The 14040-nt window shown below is 41.4% G+C and overlaps 1 long non-coding RNA gene across 1 annotated transcript; it reads right to left on the minus strand.

The window, feature by feature from the left end:
• Positions 1-6007: 6007 nt before the first annotated feature.
• LOC142100040 (uncharacterized) lies at positions 6008-9879 on the minus strand. Its single transcript, XR_012678664.1, has 3 exons — positions 9667-9879; positions 6255-6326; positions 6008-6113 (listed from the first exon to the last, which is right to left on the minus strand). It is a non-coding gene; the product is annotated as an uncharacterized LOC142100040 (long non-coding RNA).
• Between the last annotated feature and the right edge of the window lie 4161 nt (positions 9880-14040).

Genomic DNA, 14040 nt, shown 5'->3' on the forward strand with positions numbered 1-14040 from the left:
AGCACTCACCTTTCCTTCTTCGGACAAGCGTTTTTCCAGATGCCCAAAACAAAGGTAATTCATTAGAGAAAATTACTTTACCCCAGTCCTCAGCAGTTCAATCCCTGTACCTTTTGCAGAATATCAGTCTGTCCTTGATGTTTTTCCTGGAGAGAAGTAGCTTCTTTTCTGGCCTTCTTGACAACAGGCCATCCCTCAAAAGTCTTTGCCTCACTGTGCGTGCAGATGCAGCTCTGCACTAGTGGTGCACCGATCCCGCAGCTGAATCAACTTTAGGAGATGGTCCTGGCACTTGCTGGACATTCTTGGGCGCCCTGAAGCCTTCTTCACGACTATTGAATTTCCCCCCTTGAAGTTCTTGATGATGCGATAAATGGTTGATTTAGGTGCAATCTGACTAGCAGTAATTTTCTTGCCTATGAAGCCCTTTTTGTGCAAAGCAATGATGACAACACATGTTTCCTTACAGGTAACCATGGTTAACAGAGGAAGAACAATGATTTCAAGCACCACCCTCCTTTTAAAGCTTCCAGTCTGTTATTCTAACTCAATCAGCATGACAGAGTGATCTCCAGCCTTTTCCACGTAAACACTCTCATCTGTGTTAACGAGAGAATCACTGACCTGATGTCAGCTGGTCCTTTTGTGGCAGGGCTGAAATGCAGTGGAAATGTTGTTTTTGGGATAAAGTTCATTGTCATGACGAAGAAGGACTTTGAAATTAATTGCAATTCATCTAATCACTTTTCATGACATTCTGGAGTATATGCAAATTGCCACTGCCTCCGTCAGTCCCTTGACTTTGTCTTCTTCCATCAATGTGCCCTTTCTGACTTATCCAACTCTCTCTTCCCATTCTCTGACAACCATCTCCTCTCCTTCACTCTTTCCTCTCATCTCCTGCACCCTTACCTACGCCCAAATTCACCCTTTCTAGATGCAATCGAGATGCTCTTGATCCTACTATTTTCGCCTGATCACTTGAAACTCCCCTTTCCCTTCTATCCACCCTGGCCTGCCACAACCAAGTGTCCTCTCTCTACAACCACACCCACACCACTGTTCTTGACCTGGTTCCTTTAAAAATGCACATGTACCGGCGAACACCACTGGAGGAAATCTCATTCCTTGGGAGACTTCCCTCATTTCACGCTCAACCTCTCATCCTACAGTTCCGCCTTCTCCCTTGCTAAACAATCATTCCTCAAGTTTCTCATGTCTTCACAGTCCTCCAATCCCCACCACCTTTTTGCCACTTTCAACACCCTCCTTTGCCCACCCATTTCCCCTCCCATCCTCCCTTACTACCAATGACTTTGCCTCCCTTTTCAGTTCCAGACACAAAATCTCCACCGTCCTCTCAATCCAGCCACCACCTCTTGTGCTCCTTTCACCCCACTAGGGGTGACGAAGTTCATTCTCATATTATCCTCTCCACCCTCAGTCTGCCCCCTGGATCCCATCACCTCTCACCTCCTTCGCTCCCTCTCCCCCACTACCTGCTCTCACATTGCTTATCTCCTCAATCTGTCCCTCTCCACTGGAATCTTCCCCTCATCCAATAAAACATTCTCTTGTTTCAACCATTCTTAAAAAACCCAATCTTGACCCCACATCACTATGTAATTACTGTCCATTTTCTGTTCTCCCTTTTGCTTCCAAAATACTTGCGCGGCTTATTTACAACCATCTCAGCTGGTACCTCTCTGACAGCTCCATCTTTGATCTTCTCCAATCTGGTTTCTGCCCCCTCCACAGAAACTGCCTTAGCCAATTATCTTCTCTCAGCCAAATTCAGGATCTATTTCTCCCTGCTTATCCTCCTGGACCTCTCTGCAGCCTTTGACATTGTGGATCACCCTCTTCTATTCCACAGCCTTCACACCATTGGCGTTTTAGACACCGTCCTTTTGTGATTCGTCTCCTACCTCACCCAACCGATCCTTTCTATTTCTACCACTAATTCCTCCTCCACCGTCCATCCATCCTTTCGGTAGGGGTCTCACAGAGTTCTGTCCTTGGCCCTCAGCTTATATCTCTGTATACCTCTTCCCTGGGTGAACTCATTAGTTCATTCGGCCTCCAAAACCACCTCTATGCAGACTACACTGAACTCTACCACTCATTTCCTCTACTCTCCCCTTTCCTCCTCTCTTGGGTGCCCAGTTGCCACTCCAGAAATCTCCTCTTGGATGTCCTTACGCTTTCTCAAACTTAACATGGCCAAAACTGAACTCATTGTCTTCCTTCCATCAAGAGTCTCTTACCCTCCTGACTTCTCTATCACTGTTGAAAACACCACTATTCTTCCAAACTCCGCTACCTGGGTGTCATTCTTGACTCCTCCCTCTCATTCGCCCTTCACCATCAATCTCTTGCCCAATCATGTAGCTTCCAGTTCTGCAACATTGCCCGTATCAGACCCTTCCTCTTGTCTCGACTACTGCAACCTTCTCCTTACTTGGCTCCCCCGATCTCATCTCGCTCCTTTTCGATATATACTTAAAACTGCAGCCACTACAACCTGCCTGGTGCTTTAGAGCACATAAGATAGAAAGCCTGGGACATATATATCTGTGATTTACAAATTTCCCCATACTTCTGTCACAATATTAATAAATTACTATTTGCCTGTTTATTAATTCTTGCATTAGATTGCATTAGTTTAGAATAATTTCCAGTTTCTTAGATGGGATGTTGTGAGTATTTGGGCTTCGAAGAGCTACAGATTGAGGGGTGGTGGGCACAAAAATAGTAGTGTCTGTATTGCACAGGAAAGGAGTCAATTTGATATGCATGCAAAAAGCATGACACATTTAGAGTTCTGCAACAAAGGTCAACTTTTTCCCCCCAAAATAATGCACCTGAAGTACTACGGGTAGAAGCAAGGAAAATTAATGTTAAGGATGGGTGTAAGATGGTGGAGAATTATTGTACTAATTAAATTCCACTTCACACTGTATAATGGTCACACATATGCAAAATTAAACCATGGTCTAGTTACTGTGTGTTTGGGAAGTGTGTAGAGCATATGCAAACCAATACAAGATATATGACTCTTCCTTTGCATAACTGTGATTTTGATATTAATTTTGCCATAAAGTAACTTGATATACAGAGACTCCAGAGATGCAAGCAAGATGTAATTTAGTTTAGAGACAATGCAACAAGAGAAATGAGAACATGGTATAAGTGCTGGTCATGCTTGGCTGAGTACACTGCTTGAGTTAGATACATGTTGAATTACATAGGTAATAAAAGTTTAGATGAGGCTTCTGTGTTTGGTCACGAGCATCTAATATTTTTTTTCATGAATAATGTAAAAAGTAATGTAATTTATATTACCACTTTACTGCCATACGGAAAAAGCAATTTCCCCATAGTTTCGGACTTGATAAATAGGCCTCAAATCATTTAAGAAAATGATTTATTCCTTGAATAAACATTTTTTAAAGTACATTTTATATTTTTTTAGTGAGTCTTGTCATGCTAATATGGTCACTACATAATTGAACTTTATATCTCTTGCTTTTCACTGAAATAAAATGAATCAAACTCCATGGCTATCTTGATAACGCTAGTTTAGCGGTATCAAAATTACTTTGCTATAAAAATAGAAATAATCATTAAATCTTTTTTTTAAATGTAGTTCTTGTGACATGTCTTTTTTTAGTATATTGAGAGACCTTAAAATATCAGACTTACATAACAGATTACAGATTACATAACACTTTTACTGTGTATAGCAATACAACCTTCCAACGTGGATTAACTCTGCTTCCCTGCATTGCGCCGGACAAGCTACAGAGATGAAGCAGACTTGTCAGAATACAGGTTGCAAGGTAGGTGGACCTTCAGTCAGTGACACTTTATTTTTATCAGTGCCACTGGCTCTTCAGTGTTGTGGAACTACAAAGCAAAAAATGTCCTGTCAAAAGGCTAGCTGGAACTTTCATTTCAAAATAGCTGCAAACAACCAGCCACGTAATACACAAACACTGTTTCATTATCACCTACAAATGCACTCCCCCAATAGGGCTAGCATGAACCAGTTTCACATTGCCCCTGCTGTTTTTTTGCACTCTAGCTTGCCTCCACATAAAGACCATGTCTCTCCCCTGCCACCATAGCCACCATATGCTGGCCACGCACTCTATCGTAGGGGCGGGGGGTGTTCCATAGCATGCTCTTGCTCCGGCGCCACGGCTCCACCTCTGTAATATATATATATATATATATATATATATATATATATTGTGACAAGAGCACACTTCTTGTGAAACCACAACCACAGTGTTTTCTCCGTACACAATGGGGTGCGAGTGATCAGATTAACAACAACTCTAGAGATAGCAGGTTTGCTAATTATTGTAGCAGACACATTGTATTTGTATGTCTGCATCAACATACAGGGGACTTAGCAAAAACTATACCATTTTGCTACATATTAAGGAACTATCTTGAACACAATTATTATTATCATTTGTTAGGCGCCACAAGGTATCCGCAGCACCGCACACAGTACTAACAGTAGACTATACATGGTGAAGCCATACAGAACAATGAACAAAAAGTACCAATACTTCAGAAACTCCAGCCAGTCATATGCAGTAAAGACGGAGCGGAAGAACAGGTATGGAGACAAGAGGGAAGGGGGCCCTGCTCATCCGAGCTTACATCCTAAGGGAGGGTAAACAGACCAGGCACAAGAGGAGCCAGTTGAGGCAAGAGGAGAGAACGGAGGACGAGCTAAAGGGAGGAGATGGGGGTTAAGTAGATGGTTGGTAGGCTTTGAGGAAGAGGGGAGTTTTGATTGCAGGAGCACAGAGTAGGAGAGAGACGGATGGAACGAGGGAGGTCGTTCCAGAGAAGCGGGGCTGCACGGGAAAAGTGGTCTTTTAATTAATGTGGGACTGTGAACAATGACTGTATGAATAATCTATTTACCTGCTCAGCTGAACAATGTTAGCACCTTGGTGTTATAGTGCCAAAAGATCTCTCTGAAAAGTGTTATATAAAAATAGGTGAGTGCATCAGTACTTCCACTAAATATTAGGACATTGATTGCGACAAACCACATATTAATGTACCTTGCACGATAATTGCACAGACATCACTGTACATAATTCAGGCAAATTTGGAACACAACAATGTTTAAAATACATTTGTCCCTTTTAGCTGGGGCATTACCAGCATACTTGCCTACTCTTTGGGATTTTCCAAGAGGAGTAGGCATCAGCTCGGGTCTTGGTGGAGGTGGGGCTTAATGAAGCGGTTTGCATCAAGACCCGCTTCAAACTGTATGATGCAGTGAATTTCATAGCAGGGGCTGGGGCCACAGTGACGTGACTGCAATACCACGCCCCCTCCTGCACTTGTCACCTGACCGTTTTAAAAGTTGGCAAGTATGATTAACTGCAACATATAGTTCTACTATAATAAAACAATAATAAAAGTCTCATGAGGGGATCAGAGATAAAAAGAATAGTATCTCATCCCCTATTAGTGTGAGGAACGAGGTACAGTTTGTCTGGGTGACCTTGTTTGTCACACAGAACACACAGACAGTTGAGGTATTTCATCATTTAATAACATCTAATGGAAGCATCTGCCAGGAAAACAATTACCCACTTACTCCAATGGAAGGTGACCAACGTCATTCTTTTTATTTTTAAACCGTAAAGTTTAGAGACCTCACTTATTGCAACACCATGGATAGTGCAGGAGAAGGATTTATATTATCGTTGGACTGAGTAGTATCCTGCTGAATTCTCAGAGAAATGTTTCCAGCAACAGCTATGGCTTATGTGTCTTGCAAAGAAATTGACCGCTTCATCAAAAGGCCAAGGGCCAGAAAGACAGATAGTCTCAATGAATAGTCAGTGGCGCTATATAAATAAATGATGATGATGATGATGAGAAAGAGTATATCAAAGGCAAATGAAGTAAGCTCAACCCATATGAGAGACTGTTTGGGCTCGGGAGCTTATAGAGATGATAAATATATTTAGAAGATAACGTATTTACTGTCAAGCTCACCAAAAATATTCTTAATATTCTGTTTCTGGACCAGGTAATCGACATATTGCTGAATGATGGAGAGATTGACATCACTACAAACAATAGTGAACAGAAAAGACGAAAAATGTTTAATTTAAGATAAATTATATATACACACACACACACACCAGTATTTGCACAAACTAGGCTTTTAAAAGATTATGGAACACCAATATTGCCCCATTAATATTTACCGGTTTACAGTCATCGGGGTGAAGGTTGCTGCTACAAGGCCGGTCAACCTTCTTCCAGCAGCTGCCATGATTCTGTAACAAAACAAAAAAAAATAAAAATATTTCACAGAAGTTAAGTTACAATTCTACACAATGGCAGAAGACAAAAATATTTTAGTCTCATTTACATTGGGTGATTAATTATTCATCTGTATGCTAGAAATGCCATTTTGGTTGGTTTCTACCTTGTTTATACGTTATATGGAGATATCCATGCATTAATATTTAAATATTACCTTTCTCAACAATTATTTCAGCCCATGTAACTGAAGGATGTGGGTAGATTAGTAACAGAACATTTTGTACTGGGTGGAAGGGGTCATGTTGGAAGGTGTGCTCACCAACATAAAACATCCAAATTTCTCCCAGAATGATTAGCTTGGAAAATTTGATCATTAAAGTGTTACTAATTTCTCAATAGATGACCAGAGGCTGAACAGAAGTAGAGAAGTTAATCAATGCTACTTCAGTCAGCTGCATTAGACCACCGTTTGTAAGGCCATGGTAGTGTGCGTTTCCTCCGGGTGCTCCAGTTTCCTTCTACAATTCAAAGGTTACTTGGCTTCTGACAAAATTAATGTTTGTGGTGGAGAATTTAGATTGTAAGCTCCACTGGGGCAGAGACTCATGTGAATGATTAAATACATTCTCTGTACAGCGCTGTGGAATATGTAGGCGCTTTATAAATAACTATCAATAAATAATAAATCTCTCTCCTCAAGTAGCCCAAAGGTCTCATTCCTAAGATTTTGCAGTGTGACAATAAGTGGGGTATTTACTGACTGACCACCCAAAGAGAAGTGCGAGAAACTGGATTACATGAATCAGTTGTATAGCCTGTGGACATTCATTCACTCCAGAAACCTGCGCAGATATGTTCACTGCCTGTTTTGTATCACCAGAAGGGGAAAAGCTCAGGATATTTTTGGGGACTGCCCCACTGCACAGGCACTGTTGGGTGCCTTGGAACCAGGGGCGGATCTAGACAATTGTTCTACCCGGGGCGATTTTAGGGGGGGCGATTTAGGCCACGCCCTCTTTCTGACTTCTAAGGCTGCACACTATGTGCAGGTCCGCTCGACAGTGACAGTGTGCTGCCCGGCCCCCTCCCCCCTGGATCCGCCAATGCTTGGAACACAAACTTAAAGGACCAGGACTTGCCTTTCATTCCATACACTATTGAGGCAATCCAGGAGGCCTGGCACCTTATGAACTGTTTTAAGGACACAATGTGGATTGCCAGGAATCGTCTCATTTTGAAAAGGGAGAAGATGACCATCCAGGACTGTCGCAGGCTGATCCACAGCCAGTTAAGAGACTAACACCATTGACAGATGACTCATTTTTGTCTTCCTCCCCCCCATGTGTCTGTTTTTTCAATAAAGCTTTGGGCTTGTGACTCCCCCATCACTGTTTGAAGTTTTGTTGAAATGGTATGCCCTAATTTATGCACCATCCCTTATATTTGTGTCTGTGCTCAATAAAGCTTTGGGCCTGTGACTAGCCTACCGCCCACCTCACATCCATTGCTTATTTGAAACGGTTATGTTGATTAAGTTTTGCATGGTCAGTGCAGTACCTGATGTATTGTGTAAGATGTCATATCTTGTACTTTATGTCCTATATTGTACTAAGAAGCATGATTGATTATGTGTCACAATGTATTGTGCTTACAGCTGCGCTGTGATGCAGTACACTTGAGTGTAATGCATCGTATGTTTTTTTTGTACCTTTCTACAAAATCAAGATACTTTTTCAATCAAAAAAAGTTGTATAACCAGCGGATTTTACCCATATACTTCATGGAACGGATTCTCTGAAAACTGGAATTTGGCTTAACAGTTCTATTGTTGGATTGAAGTAGAACAAAGGGTAAAGTAGACCAGCTGAACAGGATACAGATATGCTGTGGTTGCAGAATTGTATCCTATTTTCTATGGTAAATTTAACAACAGCTAGTACATAAGGAGATTAATTACGAACCATTCACAGTGACATTCTGCAATAGACCAGAGCAATCCATTAGTAACTAGTGTTAATCAAGTGCAAGTTATACAATAAAAGTGTCTAATTGATGGTTACTGGGTATTTCATATTTGCATTTTGTTAGCAAGAAACCAGCAATGCCTCTCTATTGCCAATTGCCGTTACATGCTCTTTATTTTCTATAAAGTGTGGTCTCATCTACGGCAACCAGACATTTACTTATATTCTGTAACTTACACTAGATTGCTCAACGGCAACTACTTAGTGGTTTCTATTGGTTACAGCAAATTTGCACAATATAAATAACCCCTATGAGCCTTGCTCCATGAACTAGCTAAATGTTGTATTCCCATTCAGATGCATTGGAAATATCCAATAATTTTAAGAAAGCTTGGAAGGGCTGCTTAGAATGAATATCGTCATTGCATTAACTCTCAGACAAAATACTTGCTCTGCTAATTTGCATGTTAAATATATGACTTCTGTAACACTGTCACTTTTAACACTATAGTTATACACAACTTTCATGATTGTGTCCCATTAATAGCATCATTTACCCAAGTTTAGCCATCCATCTGCAGGAGGATAAATAAAACAGCACCCTTCTCATCTCTTACACAAATATTTCTACAACAGGAGTTGTGTGCACTTAAATTGACAAATACTGTAATTTTATGCATCATTAAATCTACCAACAAGGCAAATACTTTATACATAACAAAATATAACACACACACATATATATATATATATATATATATATATATATATATATATTACACGTTATATACATAACAAAATGGCTTTATCGAATGTCCTTTATTATTATTCTCCCCCCGAAATTGCTGCCTTCTGTATCTGCTTCATATTACCCCATCATAGGTGCACCCTTACGCATTTACACTGTATTAAATTATTAATTATTTTACACTTTCAGGAGGCCAATTTTCAGTGAATCATTTGTATCTATTAAGACTTTTTGATTGTTTCAGACATGCACAAGTTTTTTCTTGTTGTTTTCTTTTTTAAAAAAAAGTGCAACTGATGAAGAACTCAGCATGCACCACTTTTTGCTATACTTGACCCTATCATCAGCTTAAATAAATTTTAACTTATACAGGATACACTAAAAGAAAAGCAACAAGGGAACAAGTACTGGACAAATGACCACATAGCAATGGCTAAAACTTTAAGCTACAAATATAAGAAGAATTTTATAGTGGATGATCATTTGCCTACAGCCTATATTTTACTGAGAACAGTATGTAAAACATCTCAACCAGCTAAGCAATATGCTAATTGTAGTCTGATCAACACACATGACTAGGTAATATCCTGAAAGCTAGGCAATAAAAACTCATTATGTATATTACAAAACTCACTGTACCTTGCACTCTGCTGCATCTACCAAATGCAAGCACCTCTCTCCTTGTGTCTTACCCCTCTACCTAGAGTCCTCTTTACAAGCTGGAATCACATGACTGCTCCCCGCCCTCTGCATGCTGGGAGGAGACGTCCATAATTCCCCTTTCAGTTTTCATTTAGGAAATATAACGACGGTATCACCCGTGTTTTTGTGGGGGGAATATTTTTATTTCGTGTATACAACATCTGACCTGTGACTAGAATTACCTAATACACTGGTGTTATCATGAGACCATAACTCCCAGCATTCTGTTCGTCGCGATCAGCTGTTTCCTCTGCCAGGGACAATGAGTGTAGAGAGAGACGGTGGTTGATATGGGAGAAGTAATACCATGTTGTGCTGACTGTACACTAGTTACACAGTTATTGGAAGTGGGAACTTCATGTTCCCCATAATGCACAATCACGTGAAAGTAGCACTTGGTTGCAAAACGTCCCCCTTTATATTCTGAGCCTGTGAATAGGTGATATCGGCCACATATTTGTACTAAACACTTTCTGTTGTCTTGAGTTTGCTTAGGACTAAGGCAGTAATGGCTAACCTGTGACACTCCAGGTGTGAAACTACAAGTCCCAGCATGCTCTACCAGCTAACAGCTAGTTATATACTGGCAAAGCATGCTGGGGCTTGTAGTTTCACAACACCTGGAGTGTCACAGGTTGGCCATCACTGGACTAAGGTCTACTTATGGGTTGATCTTCAGAAATAGTGTTACATTTCCTAATTTTCTTTGTGATTAATAGACTGATTTGTTAATCACAGAATCTATGAAAGGTGCATCACTAGTTTTCTAAATCACCAAAAACAAATCAATAAATTGCCAAACCACTAAAAAAACCACAACAGGCTGATTCATTATGGAAAGTTAAGCAAAAAAATTGAGTAAGTTTTCTGGACAAAACCATGTTGCAATGCAAGGGGTGCAAATTAGTTTATTATTTTGCATATAAGGAAAATACTGAGTTTTCATGTAACACACAAATACTTGATAACTTATTTGTATACTGAAATTGAAAGTTGATCTAGAAAATGCCCTATCCCAAATATAAACCTTTCCACACATTTTAAATTTACCTCCCCATCCAATGCAACATAGTTTTGCCTTACTTTTGCTTAACTTTCATTAATAAATCAGGCCCAATATCAATTTGAGGACAGATTCAATATATAGTACGTCACTTACATATTCAGTCATGGCCAAAAGTTTTGAGAATGACACAAGTATTGGTTTTCACAAAGTTTGCTGCTTCAGTGCTTTTAGACCTTTTTGTCAGATGTTGTTATGGTATACTGAAGTAAAATTACAAGAATTTCTTAAGTATCAAAGGCTTTTATTGACAATTACATTAAGCTTATACAAAGATTCAATATTTGCATTGTTGACCCTTCTTTTTGAAGACCTCTGTAATTCGAATTGGCATGCTGTTAGTCAACTTCTGGGCCACATACTAACTGATGGCCGCCCATTCTTGCCTAATCAATGCTTGCAATTTGTCAGAATTTGTGGGTTTTTGTTTGTCCAACCGTCTCTTGAGGATTTACCACAAGTTGTCAACGGGATTAAGGTCTGGGTAGTTTCTTGGCCATTGACCCAAAGTTTTGATGTTTTGATCTCCAAGCCACTTAGATATTACTTTTGCCTGATGACAAGGTGCTCCATGATGCTGGAGAAGGCATTGTTCATGACCAAACTACTCTTGGATGGTTGGGAGAAGTTGGTCTTGGAGAATGTTTTGGTACCATTTTTTATTCATGGCTGTTCTTAGGCAAAATTGTGAAGTGAACTCACTCCCTTGGCTGAGAAGCAACCCAACATGAATGGACTCAGGATGCTTTACTGTTGGCATGACACAGGACTGATGGTAGCACTCACCTTTCCTTCTTCGGACAAGCGTTTTTCCAGATGCCCAACACAAAGGTTATTCATTAGAGAAAATTACTTTACCCCAGTCCTCAGCAGTTCAATCCCTGTACCTTTTGCAGAATATCAGTCTGTCCTTGATGTTTTTCCTGGAGAGAAGTAGCTTCTTTTCTGGCCTTCTTGACAACAGGCCATCCCTCAAAAGTCTTTGCCTCACTGTGCGTGCAGATGCAGCTCTGCACTAGTGGTGCACCGATCCCGCAGCTCAATCAACTTTAGGAGATGGTCCTGGCACTTGCTGGACATTCTTGGGCGCCCTGAAGCCTTCTTCACAACTATTGAATTTCCCCCCTTGAAGTTCTTGATGATGCGATAAATGGTTGATTTAGGTGCAATCTGACTAGCAGTAATTTTCTTGCCTATGAAGCCCTTTTTGTGCAAAGCAATGATGACAACACATGTTTCCTTACAGGTAACCATGGTTAACAGAGGAAGAACAATGATTTCAAGCACCACCCTCCTTTTAAAGCTTCCAGTCTGTTATTCTAACTCAATCAGCATGACAGAGTGATCTCCAGCCTTTTCCACGTCAACACTCTCATCTGTGTTAACGAGAGAATCACTGACCTGATGTCAGCTGGTCCTTTTGTTGCAGGGCTGAAATGCAGTGGAAATGTTGTTTTTGGGATAAAGTTCATTGTCATGATGAAGAAGGACTTTGAAATTAATTGCAATTCATCTAATCACTTTTCATGACATTCTGGAGTATATGCAAATTGCCACTGCCTCCGTCAGTCCCTTGACCTTGTCTTCTTCCATCAATGTGCCCTTTCTGACTTATCCAACTCTCTCTTCCCATTCTCTGACAACCATCTCCTCTCCTTCACTCTTTCCTCTCATCTCCTGCACCCTTCCCTACGCCCAAATTCACCCTTTCTAGATGCAATCGAGATGCTCTTGATCCTACTATTTTCGCCTGATCACTTGAAACTCCTCTTTCCCTTCTATCCACCCTGGCTTGCCACAACCAAGTGTCCTCTCTCTACAACCACACCCACACCACCGTTCTTGACCTGGTTCCTTTAAAAATGCACATGTACCGCCGAACACCACTGGAGGAAATCTCATTCCTTGGGAGACTTCCCTCATTTCAAGCTCAACCTCTCATCCTACAGTTCTGCCTTCTCCCTTGCTAAACAATCATTCCTCAAGTTTCTCATGTCTTCACAGTCCTCCAATCCCCACCACCTTTTTGCCACTTTCAACACCCTCCTTTGCCCACCCATTTCCCCTCCCATCCTCCCTTACTACCAATGACTTTGCCTCCCTTTTCAGTTCCAGACACAAAATCTCCACCCTCCTCTCAATCCAGCCACCACCTCTTGTGCTCCTTTCACCCCACTAGGGGTGACGAAGTTCATTCTCATATTATCCTCTCCACCCTCAGTCTGCCCCCTGGATCCCATCACCTCTCACCTCCTTCGCTCCCTCTCCCCCACTACCTGCTCTCACATTGCTTATCTCCTCAATCTGTCCCTCTCCACTGGAATCTTCCCCTCATCCAATAAAACATTCTCTTGTTTCAACCATTCTTAAAAAACCCAATCTTGACCCCACATCACTATGTAATTACTGTCCATTTTCCGTTCTCCCTTTTGCTTCCAAAATACTTGCGCGGCTTATTTACAACCATCTCAGCTGGTACCTCTCTGACAGCTCCATCTTTGATCTTCTCCAATCTGGTTTCTGCCCCCTCCACAGAAACTGCCTTAGCCAATTATCTTCTCTCAGCCAAATTCAGGATCTATTTCTCCCTGCTTATCCTCCTGGACCTCTCTGCGGCCTTTGACATTGTGGATCACCCTCTCCTATTCCACAGCCTTCACACCATTGGCGTTTCAGACACCGTCCTTTTGTGATTCGTCTCCTACCTCACCCAACCGATCCTTTCTATTTCTACCACTAATTCCTCCTCCACCGTCCGTCCATCCTTTCGGTAGGGGTCTCACAGAGTTCTGTCCTTGGCCCTCAGCTTATATCTCTGTATACCTCTTCCCTGGGTGAACTCATTAGTTCATTCGGCCTCCAACACCAACTCTATGCAGACTACACTGAACTCTACCACTCATTTCCTCTACTCTCCCCTTCCCTCCTCTCTTGGGTGCCCAGTTGCCACTCCAGAAATCTCCTCTTGGATGTCCTTACGCTTTCTCAAACTTAACATGGCCAAAACTGAACTCATTGTCTTCCTTCCATCAAGAGTCTCTTACCCTCCTGACTTCTCTATCACTGTTGAAAACACCACTATTCTTCCAAACTCCGCTACCTGGGTGTCATTCTTGACTCCTCCCTCTCATTCGCCCTTCACCATCAATCTCTTGCCCAATCCTGTAGCTTCCAGTTCTGCAACATTGCCCGTATCAGACCCTTCCTCTTGTCTCGACTACTGCAACCTTCTCCTTACTTGGCTCCCC

This window comes from Mixophyes fleayi, chromosome 8 (genome assembly GCF_038048845.1).
Source record: "Mixophyes fleayi isolate aMixFle1 chromosome 8, aMixFle1.hap1, whole genome shotgun sequence".
In the NCBI taxonomy this organism is placed as follows: domain Eukaryota; kingdom Metazoa; phylum Chordata; class Amphibia; order Anura; family Limnodynastidae; genus Mixophyes; species Mixophyes fleayi.